This window comes from Triticum aestivum, chromosome 1A, assembly GCF_018294505.1.
Source record: "Triticum aestivum cultivar Chinese Spring chromosome 1A, IWGSC CS RefSeq v2.1, whole genome shotgun sequence".
Classification (NCBI taxonomy): Eukaryota; Viridiplantae; Streptophyta; class Magnoliopsida; order Poales; family Poaceae; genus Triticum; species Triticum aestivum.
This window is the reverse complement of record NC_057794.1, coordinates 367096201-367108618: the sequence shown is the minus strand read 5'-3', so window position 1 is coordinate 367108618 and position 12418 is coordinate 367096201.

Genomic DNA, 12418 nt, shown 5'->3' with positions numbered 1-12418 from the left:
ACCGGTACAACTGGTAACAGGCAATAAGCGGTTCAACCGGCCCACAACCGCACCACAACAGAGACCGGTCCGGTGGTAGAGCGGTACATGACAGGTACAACCTCCAGACCAATTCTGGAGCGGTACAACCGCTCCAAATACCGGTTGTACCGGTCAAGCGGTACAACCTGTCCATGGGGCGGTACAACCTCTTTGTGTAAAACAAGCAATATCAAAACAGCCACAACTTTCGCATACGAGCTCCAAATTCAACGAAACCAAGTTTGTTGGAAAGCTAATGACAAGGGCTAAAACAATCTTGAGAGAAATATCAATAAGAAGCAAATGAGAAAAGGACCATAATAAAATGGTGAGAACCCTTCCTCGGATAAGACCGGTAAAACCTCCAACACCGAAAACATCATAGAAGATGCATGCGAACTCCGTTTTCGATGAACTCAAGCTTGTCATCAAGATGACCATAAGCTATAAGACTCACAAATGGAACCAAACAAGAACCAAGAAAGATGATGCAAGGATGCAATGGTTTGAGCTCTCGACTAATGATACGATCAAGCTACTCCCTAGAGAGCCCCCTTTGATAGTACGGCAATCGATCCTACAACCCGGTCTCCCAACTACCACTATGAGGCCGGTAAAATAGAAAACCTATCAAGGGCAAACCTTTGCCTTGCACATAGTCCACTTGAGCTAGATGATGACGATCTTGACTTCCTCAAGTGGGTCCACCTTTCTTGATTGTGTTGGCTCGATGAAGACTAGTTGAGTGCTCCCCCATACTCCACTATGGGTGAGCCAGTCTTTGGCACATCTTTAGAATTCCATTGACACCACAATGGACGGCAAGATTCAAACTTGATTGCTCCCCCATACTCCATTATGGGTGAGTGTCGGTGTCAAAACCGGCGGATCTCGGGTAGGGGGTCCCGAACTGTGCGTCTAGGCCGGATGGTAACATGAGGCAAGGGACACGAAGTTTTACCCAGGTTCGGGCCCTCTCGATGGAGGTAAAACCCTACGTCCTACTTGATTAATATTGATGATATGGGTAGTACAAGAGTAGATCTACCACGAGATCGGAGAGGCTAAACCCTAGAAGCTAGCTTATGGTATGATTATTGATGTGTATGTTGTCCTACGGACTAAAACCCTCCGGTTTATATAGACACCGGAGAGGGTTAGGGTTACACAAAGTCGGTTACAATGGTAGGAGATCTGCATATCCGTATCGCCAAGCTTGCCTTCCACGCCAAGGAAAGTCCCTTCCGGACACGGGATGGAGTCTTCAATCTTGTATCTTCATAGTCCAACAGTCCAGCTAAAGGATATAGTCCGGTTGTTTGGACACCCCCTAATCCAGGACTCCCTCAGTAGCCCCCGAACCAGGCTTCAATGACGATGAGTTCGGCGCGCATATTGTCTTCGGCATTGCAACGCGGGTTCTCCTCCAAACTCCGTGTACCTGTTGAATAAAGTCCGGTTTCTTGTAGATGTTGCGCTCCTTGGATTCTACGCCCAATAATGGCCGCTTCCCACGTGTCAAACGAATATGAAAAGCCCGAGTGTTTTTACATTCACACCCCTAGCCGCGTAAATGAGCTACCCTACTTAAGGGGACGAGGATTTAGATCCAAACCACACCTTCTCCCCTTCGCGAGTGTTCATCAGAGCGCATCCAACAAAGGTCCATTCCACCATGGCCAGCCGCCGCAACTCCTCCCCTCGCCCTTCCATCCCTAAGCCTGGATATTGGGAGAGATGCTCCATCCCGCATAGCGAGCTAGTGACGCTCCAGACCAAGGGATTTCTCCCCCGGCCTATATGGTCCCGGTTCGAGCCGGTCTTGCCGTCTACAACGGCGGAGAGCAAGCAGAGAGTGCCCCTAATCCCTCCAAAGGAGAGTGGGTGTGCCTCGTCCCTTATTTACGGCCTCCAGCTACATAATCTCACGCCTGCCTCCGTATTATATATCGCGGGCTTTGTAGCCCTCTGCGAGCTGTTCTTGGGTGTTGAGGCTCATTTTGGACTGTGGAAGGAGATATTCTGCCCCGTGCCCCATTTCAAGAAGGGGTCAATGTATCAAGTGGGCGGAGCCGAAGTGTGGCGCATCGCCGGGACCGGATATCTGTCCGGAACCCCAAAGAAGGCGTCTGAAGACTGGCCCTGGGATGGTTTTATATAGAAGATGTTCCGCTGTCGGATCCTGTCCGGATCGGCCTCCCTGAATTCAACAGTGCTCCCTTAAATAAGCACCTAAGCTGGCGCCCGCGGAGCCCTCAGAGGGAAAGTGACAGGGACATCATTTACCTGATGGGCCGAATAAGATTGTTAGCCCATTCCGGACTAACCATGATCGGGGTTATGGCCGAATGCATTATGCGGGGGGTGCAGCCGCTTCAGTATAGAAGCCACCCCATGTGGGACTTCAACGGGGAGGACGACGCCACCCTCTACGGCCATAAGGGGCCGGATTCAGCTGCCGCTCTACTAAAGATCTTGTCCACTTTGTATAAGGGAGAAGAGGAGGAATTTCTCCGCGTCAACCCACAGGGTGGATTCTCTATGCACAATCCCCCAAGCTGGGTAAGCGATCGCATTTACTTGCCCATCTGTTTTGTATTCCTATTGTTAAATATTCAGTCTACTGACTTCAACGCAGGAACTGCGCCGGGCTGTTAAGGAAATAAGGAGCCCTCCTCCACAACCCGAGGACCCAGGACGGTCCCTCGACCCGGCCTCTCAAGAGGATCCGGACATATCTGTTGAGCTGATTGACAGAGTGTTCCATCAATTGAGCAAGGACAACGTCTTGGTGGCCATTACGGCCGATTACCCACGGCTAATCCTGACCCCCCAGGTAACTGAGATCGAAGTCCCAATACCCTGAATAGGTGTCCGCCCACTCGTGTTTTCAGTTTCCTGATTACAACCAAACTTTGTAGGGGAGGTTTTTAAGGCGGAAGGTCAAACATGCAGCGACAAGCCAACGAGGGGTCGTAGGGCCCCGCGGGCAGAAAAGAAGTGCAGTTCGGACCGAGGCGTCAGCGCAAAGGTATGTCGCTCCCCCTTATCCAAGGTGTTATACCTTCGGGGCACATTGACCCTCGCGCTTTCTTCAGGACAAAGAGACCTCACCGGACTATATCCGGAGAGGCCGCCAATCGCGCCTCCACCAGCCAGGCTCCAAAGCCTGGTCCGGAGGCGGAGGCGAACGCAAGGCGCGCGCCAGACGCTCCTCCGACGGAGGATGTGGACGGGCTGTCTGCCACCAACTCTGAGGTGGAGAGTGCCATGAACCACAGGCGTCGCCGGACAATTCTTCGTGACGCTTGTTTCTCCCAAGGGGCGTTAGATGCCTTCAACTCGGGAGATGCGTACCTCCGTGCCGCTCAAAATGGTCTAGCCAGAGCCACGAAGCAGTATGTAAAAGACATATGGGTAAGAAAATTCTAGTAATTATGTATATATACCAGTAGCCCGCGAGACTTGAAACAGTTAGAATAACTGATTTAAGGATCATTTGTTATGCAGGTGCTTATAGAAAAGAATTCCCTACTATCCAAGGAGCTGGAAGAGTGCAAAGCCCAACTTGAGGCCACACTAGCCGCGGCAGGGGAGTCCAAGGAGACCCCCTCTAGTAATATACACTTCGAAAGATAAGTATTTTGCGAAGCACGGCATGGGTGCGAATCTGACAAATGAAATTGCAGATGGCGCCGGATTGAATCCGGAAAGGCAACACCTCCTACGCTAGCTAAAGGCTGGTGAGAAGGTGCTGACAAAGGTGAGGCGGGAGAAGAACGATCTCCAAGATGCCAACACCAAGCTGGGCGTCGAGCTGCAAGATGTTCGTGCCCAGCTGTCAGACTCCGTGAAGGAGAATCAGTGGCTTCGGCGCAGCATATTTAGTAAGTGCTTGAACGAACCTTTGAAAGAAAGTTCGGCGGGGAGGTCAACTAACAGAGCAATGTCTGTAGGTGTGCTAACAGGTCGTCCTGTAGAGGAGATGCCCGCTTCTACGGGTGACCTTCTTCAAGCTCTCGCAACTACTTGATCGAGTTCGGCAGGCGATGCAAGGCGTCACCCAGGCCCTGTGGCCATCCGTCTCCATGCCCGAAGGTCTTGGAGAGCTTGCGGAGAAGCTAAAGGGAGCACGGCGGCGCTTCCGATTGTGGAAGATATCAGCCTGCCGTCAAGGCACTAGGGAGGCCTGGGCCATGGTGAAGACGCGGTACGCAAAGGCTGACCCCAACCACATGGCCGAGGTCGGTCCTGTAGGGCCCGATGGGAAGGAGATCCCTGTAAGCTTAGTATATGGCCAAGTAGAGTTGGCCGCAAAGTATTCCCAGCAGGACTGTAAATTAGACAACCTGTTAGATGGTATTGAAGAGGAATACAATCAGTCAAAATGACTATGTAATTTAATTGACATTTATAATGCCTTCTAGCCGGATTGTAGATCATTTGTCATGGCTGACCTTTTCACTTCAGCCTCGGGACCTGACGGTCCGGAGTGTGTCCGAATTCCCATGTGGTTATATAGGAACCGGGGAATGCATGGAGACCAGGCGTAGGGGTCATTAGGGCTTGAACAAACAAGTGCCCGACTAGTTATGTTATATTACATGGTTAGTAAGAAACATCTTCCAGGGAGAATAGTTCCGTTAGGGGTTCCTTTCCCTGGGAGGCATGCCCTAAGGTGCATGTCCATGCTGCGAAAAGAAACGCAGGAAAAACATCTGGGGGCGTATAGATAAAAATAAAAAAAGATCATCTTTAGTTCACCGACTGAATATTCCCTTAAGAACGCTAGCTTTCGGCTTCACCCAGTCTGAGGTACATGTCCGGCTGACCCGGCAGTAACAATCGTAGAGGTGCTCCCTTTACCACCTAGCCGAACAATCGGGAACGTAGGGGTAAGCTCATGAGCCAGGCAACCCAGCTTGGCCAAAACTTAAGTCATATCGATGCATATAATGGTGAATAAAAGGTACATGCGGAAGTGTGACACATGTGTTGGGCATGAAGCCCATATGAATAAGCTTCTGTTTAAAGAAGCCCCCAGGTTTAATGAGCGCGGATAGCGCGTCACTTTATGAGCCTTTAGAGGCTATAAGAGAGAGAGAGAAGAAGAAGAGAAATGTAAGACAGAAAATATATATAAAAAATGGACAGAGGAAGGAAACGAAGACAGAGTCCGGCGCTAGGCATAGAATCTTCGGAGACGGGCTGCGTTCCATGGGTTTGGCTCGAGTCGGTTATCCGATGCATCCCGCAGGCGGTACGCTCCACCAGTCAGGACTTGGTCAATTATGAAGGGACCTTCCCACTTGGGCTTGAGTTTGTCCTTTTTCTTGTCCGGTAGTCGTAGAACTAATTGGCCAACATTGTAATTTTTGGCCCGTACTTCTTTGCTTTGGTATCTTCGAGCCTGCTGTTGATAGAATGCGGAACGGGCTTTTGCCACGTCACGCTCCTCCTCCAATGCGTCCAAGCTGTCCTGCTGATCGAGCTCGGCTTCTCTTTCTTCGTACATGCGCACTCGAGGTGAGTCATGAATTATGTCGCAAGGCAAAACCGCCTCTGCGCCGTACACCATAAAGAATGGTGTGTATCCGGTGGTGCGATTTGGCGTGGTCCGCAACCCCCAGAGTACGGAGTCGAGCTCCTCTACCCAGTGCGTATTAGATTCCTTGAGGGACCACACTAATATGGGTTTGATGCCACTCATGATAAGACCGTTTGCACGTTCGACCTGACCGTTAGTTTGTGGGTGATAGACGAAAGCATAATCGAGCTTGATGCCCATGTTTTTGCACCAGAGTTTTACCTCGTCGGCCGTGAAGTTCGTGCCATTATCAGTGATGATGCTATGGGGGACGCCGTAACGGTGTACAACCCCGGATATAAAGTCTATCACCGGTCCGGATTCGGTCGTCTTAACAGGCTTGGCTTCTATCCATTTGGTGAACTTATCCACCATGACCAGTAAGTATTTTTGCTTGTGGGTTCCGCCTTTAAGGGGTCCAACCATGTCAAGCCCCCAGACCGCGAAGGGCCAAGTGATGGGGATAGTTTGGAGGGTGGTGGGTGGCATATGGCTTTGGTTTGCAAAGAGCTGGCAACCGGTGCATCATTGGACTAAGTCCTGAGCGTCTGCCCAGGCCGTCGGCCAATAAAAGCCTGTACGGAAGGCCTTGCTTACAAGGGACCGGGCTGCAGCGTGATGACCGCCGAGTTCGGCATGAATTTCAGCCAGGAGGTTCCGCCCCTCCTCTTCGGAGATGCACCTTTGAAGGACTCCGGTAGTGCTTTTCTTATAAAGCTCTCCCTCGTGGACTCTGTAGGCTTTGGATCGCCGCACTATGCAGTGTGCCTCATTTTGGCCCTCAGGGAGTTCCTGCCTAGTAAGGTAGGCGAGGAATGGTTCTGTCCACGGGGCGATGACGGCCATTATTACGTGGGCTGAAGGTGTTATTTCATTGGCAGAGCCTCCGATTGTGTCAGAATGTTCGGTGTCGGGCAGTGCGGTTGGGTCTGGGCTGTTATTGTTCGGCTCCCCTTCCCATACTACGGATGGCTTGAACAACCTTTCCAAGAAGATGTTGGTGGGGACTACATCGCGTTTTGCGCCGATGCGTGCCAGGACATCTGCCGCCTGATTATTTTCCCGGGCTATATGGTGAAATTCAAGCCCCTCGAACCGAGCTGACATTTTTAGGACGGTGTTGCGGTAAGCTGCCATTTTTGGATCCTTGGCATCGAAGTCTCCATTTATTTGGGATATTGCGAGGTTCGAGTCCCCGCGCACCTCTAGGAGTTGGATGCCCATGGATACTGCCATCCGGAGACCATGTAAAAGGGCCTCATATTCGGCTGCATTGTTGGAGTCCGTGTACATAATCTGTAGTATGTATTGAACTGTGTCTCCTGTGGGGGACGTCAAAACGACGCCAGCCCCCAGTCCGGCCAACATCTTGGAGCCGTCGAAATGCATGATCCAATTTGAATATGTGCCGTACTCTTTAGGGAGTTCGGCCTCCGTCCATTCTGCGATGAAGTCGGCCAAGACTTGCGACTTGATGGCTCGTCGTGGCTTATAAGTTATGTCGAACGGGAGGAGCTCAATGGCCCATTTTGCAATCCGGCCCGTTGCGTCACGGTTTTTTATAATATCGTTAAGTGGTACTTCTGAGGCTACTGTTATTGAACACTCTTGAAAGTAGTGTCGTAGCTTCCGGGATGCCATGAATACCGTGTACGCAATCTTTTGATAATGCGGGTACCGTGATTTGCAGGGAGTGAGGACAGTGGACACATAATAGACCGGCTTTTGAAGGGGGAATTTGTGTCCGTCCGCTTCTCGTTCGACGATGAGCACTGCGCTTACAACCTGATGTGTTGCTGCAATGTATAATAGCATTGGTTCGCCAATGTTTGGCGCGGCCAGGACTGGGTTTGTTGCCAGTATGGCTTTTATTTTGTCGAGTCTGGCCGTGGCTGCATCCGTCCATTTGAAGTGTTCGATGCACCGAAGGAGGCGATAAAGGGGTAGGGCCTTTTCTCCCAAGCGGGAGATAAAGCGGCTTAGAGCCGCCACGCATCCGGTTAACTTTTGTATTTGTTTGAGGTCCTTTGGGATATCCAGTTGTGACAGAGCTTGGATCTTGGCAGGATTTGCTTCAATTCCTCTAGCGAATACAATGAAGCCCAAGAGCTTTCTGGCTGGAACGCCGAAAACGCATTTTTCCGGGTTGAGCTTGATGCCGTATGTTCGGAGGTTATCAAATGTGAGCCTCAAGTCATCTACTAGAGATTCAACATGTCTTGTTTTGACGACCACATCATCTACATATGCCTCCACTGTTTTGCCGATCTGGCTTGCCAGACTTGTCTGAATCATGCGCTGATATGTTGCGCCGGTGTTTTTGAGCCCGAAGGGCATCATGTTGAAGTAGAATGGCCCGTATGGTGTGATAAATGCCGTTGCGGCTTGGTCTGGTTCTGCCATCTTGATTTGATGGTAGCCAGAATATGCATCGAGGAAACACAAGGAATTGTGTCCTGCGGTAGCGTCGATAATTTGATCGATGCGGGGGAGGGGGAAGGGATCCATTGGGCAAGCCTTGTTAAGGTCTTTAAAATCAACACACAGGCGCCAGGATTTGTCCTTCTTTGGTACCATCGCCAGATTTGCTAGCCAGTTCGGATGTTTTATATCTCTGATGAATCCGGCCTCCAATAGCTTTGCTAGCTCCTCTCCCATGGCCTGTCTCTTAGGTTCGGAAAAACGCCGAAGAGCTTGTTTGACAGGTTTGAATCCTGTTTGGATATTTAAGCTGTGCTCGGCCAGCCTGCGTGGGATTCCTGGCATGTCTGAAGGGTGCCAGGCGAAAATGTCCCAGTTCTCTCGTAGGAACTCTCGCAATGCGGCGTCGACATCAGGGTTTAACTGTGCCCCAATGGTAGCTGTTTTATTGGGGTCCGTTGGATGGACTTGGAATTTGACTATTTCATCCACCGGTTTAAAGGAGGTGGACTTGGATCTTTTGTCGAGTACCACATCGTCCCTATTCACTGTAGAGCGCAGCGCGGTCAGCTCCTCAGCCGCTAGGGCTTCGGATAGTGCCTCAAGGGCCAGTGCGGCTGTCTTGTTTTCGGCATGGAGTGCTATGTCCGAATCACTAGCGAGAGTGATGATCCCGTTAGGCCCGGGCATCTTGAGCTTCATGTACTCGTAAGGGGGTATTGCTTGGAAGATTGTAAACGCTTCCCGCCCTAGCAGAGCGTGATAACCGCTGCTGAACGGAGCCACTTGGAATGTGACCTCTTCGGACATGTAATTATCCGACATGCCGAACACCACATCTACTGTGATTTTTCCTGTACAGCGCGCTTCCCGACTGGGGATTATTCCTCTAAAGGTTGTGCTGCTTCGCTCAATACGGTTCCAGTCTATTTCCATTTTTTTGAAGCGTCTCCTCATAAATGAGGTTCAATCCGCTGCCGCCGTCCATGAGTACCTTGGTAAGATGAAAGCCGTCCACTATTGGACTGAGGACCAATGTGGCTGGTGCTCGGGCTGTTCGGAATTTAGGTTCATCACTGGCGTTAAAGGTAATAGCCGTGTCACTCCATGGGCTTATTGTTGCTACTTGGTAGACTTCAGCAAGGCTGCGGAGTGTCCTTTTTCGCATATTATTTGATGCGAAAGTCTCGAAGACTGTTAATACCGTATTGGTGTCTCTGGGGTGGCTTTTTGTGGCCTCCGGAATTAGGAGATTTTCGCCAATTTTGGCCACCTGCCGGAGTATCCAACATGCTCTGTGAGTTGGTGTGGCGTCCTTTGTACTGTGAATTTTACAGGGTCCATTAAGCCATCCTTCCAGTACGGTTCCATGCCCTGTAGAGGGTTTTTGCTTTTTAGTGCTTAACCCGGGTGACTGGTGATGATGCACCCTTTTATTTCGGACTGGGTTTGTATTCAGGGCCGGATTGTCCCAAAATTTTATTTTGGTTTTCCAGGCGCTTTCCATCGCACAGTACTTTCGTACAATGGACGCCAAGTCAGCGAAGCGTGTAATATCACGGCGACTTATGGCGTTGAGTATTCCCTTGTCCGTGCAATTATTGCAGAAGATTGAGATTGCAGCTTCCTCGCCGCAGTCCCTTAGCCTGTTCTTAACCAAGAGGAATCTGGCCCAGTAATGATGTACTGTTTCATCGGGTTCTTGCCTGATTTTGGATAGATCGCTTATGTTGGGGTGGGTGGATGGAATTAAATCCGAAGCCTCACCCCATCTAAGGCTCAGAGGCCGAGGAATTTCCAAACTCGAAAATTTGGATTCTTGGATGTTGTCTAATGAATCCAGCCCGTCGCCTGACTCTAAGTTCAGGTCTTGAGTGATATCCTCCCCTCCGCGGGTATCCGGCTTGGAGGGATCGGGAATCCAGATGTAGCGAGTCCTTAAGATAGAAGAAGGGTCGCCGCACTGTCCCTCTACCACGACAACATGATGGGTGACTTGGGGAGAGTTAATCTCTCTCAGATCGGTTTTAGGCCCAATCTGGTCGTAATCCGTAGCGACTCCCAGGGCAGCGAAGCGATCCAAGAGCTCATTTATGGAGGAAAGCTCCATTGGATCTAACTGCTCGGCGAGTTCAGAGCTGACATGAAGATTGTTTTCGATGGCTCGAGAGGTCATCATCGGCGCAGCAGCCGAACAGGCGGTCATAAGAAAACCACCTAGCCGGAGGGTTTGGCCGACAGCCAAAGCTCCCTTAGAAATGGTGCCATCTTAAAAGACGGGGCGAGGCATCCTTCCTGATGGCGACGACACAGAGGAACTCTCAATGAAAGCACCAATGTCGGTGTCAAAACCGGCAGATCTCGGGTAGGGGGTCCCGAACTGTGCGTCTAGGCCGGATGGTAACATGAGGCAAGGGACACGAAGTTTTACCCAGGTTCGGGCCCTCTCGATGGGGGTAAAACCCTACGTCCTGCTTGATTAATATTGATGATATGGGTAGTACAAGAGTAGATCTACCATGAGATCAGAGAGGCTAAACCCTAGAAGCTAGCCTATAGTATGATTGTTGATGTGTATGTTGTCCTACGGACTAAACCCTCCGGTTTATATAGACACCGGAGAGGGTTAGGGTTACACAAAGTCGGATACAATGGTAGGAGATCTGCATATCCGTATCGCCAAGCTTACCTTCCACGCCAAGGAAAGTCCCTTCTGGACACGAGATGGAGTCTTCAATCTTGTATCTTCATAGTCCAACAATCCGGCCAAAGGATATATTTCGGTTGTCCGGACACCCCCTAATCCAGGACTCCCTCAGTGAGCTACTCTTCGAGTTGCTCCACTTGAACTTGCACACTGCAAACTTGATGACGATCACCACTTGATGTCATCCTCCATGGGTTGTATGAGATCTTCCTCTTGACGCAAGACCATGGAAACATACCTAACCCCACAAAGAACTCTCACGTAGACCATGGGTTAGTACACAAAGCGTAATGGACAATGCTTACCATACCATGGGATCACTTGATCCCTCTCGGTACTTCTTCTACGTTTTGTGAGTTGATCAACTTGATTCACTCTTGACTTAGTCTTGATCAACATTGAATCTTTCCAACTCTCTTCATTTGGATGATGTCCTGAAGGTAAACATGAATGATCACACAATCTTCTTCTTCAAGACATGCTTGCAATAAGCTCAACTCACACATGACCAATCTTTGGATAATTCCTTGAAAAGCGCTTTGGCCATCTCAACTCACACATGACCAATCTTTGGATAATTCCTTGAAAAGCACTTTGGCCATCTCAACTCACACATGACCAATCTTTGGATAATTCCTTGAAAAGCACTTTGGCCATCTCATAAACTCCTTGAAACCAACACATGGACTTCAAGACAATCCTATGGACAAATGCTTCAAATATAACTCAAGGCAACCGTTAGTCCATAGAGATTGTCATCAATTACCAAAACCACACATGGGGGCACCGCATGTCCTTTCAATCTCCCCCATTTTGGTAATTGATGACAATCACTTTCAAGAGAGTTTATATAAGGAATTATTTATCACCATGCAACACAACAACCAACAATGCATGTGTATGAGATGCAAATGCTTAGGTACGAAACCAAAGCAAGAAGAAAAAACTCTCTAAACTTATCCACAAAACTCTCTGAAACTCTCTAAACTTATCCACAAAACTCTCTGAAACTTCTCCAAACTTATCCACAAAACTCTCTGAAACTTCTCCCCCATTGGCATCGATTGCCAAAATGGGCGAAAAGCTTAGAAGGCCAATATAAATTATGTTCCTCCATAAGTTGTGTATTTCTCAACAAGAGAGTGGAATGCAATACACATCCAACGATAATACTTGGAGGAAGACCAACTATATTGAGGCACCAAGATTGCTAAAGGAATGATATGCCACAAGGACATAACAAATAAAGACACAAGCAATCAAGCAATCAAAAGGTACCAATTGAAGCAAGCAATCAACGGGTATCAATTGAACCAACTAGACCAAAGATCCTACGAGCTACATGAATAAATGATATTATGATATGAGCGAATGAGTGTTCTAAAGAAACTAGAGAAGCTCCCCATGATTTGTGCACACATAAGAATTTTTGTATTTGGATACAAAGTGCACAAAATAGGATCATAGCCCCCCAAAATCAATAGAAACTTACAACAAGTGCAAGTGAGCATATAGGAAACTAAGCCTAGTACATGTAACAAACACATGGTTGAGCAACAAGTAAGAGAGGCAACTTAAGAGTGGGCTCAACCAAAAAGATGTGTGTGAGTCAAGGCAATGCACTTGAGAAGACTAATGTACAGAAGAGCATTAAGAAACAATAAAGTCTTCAAAGAATGAGG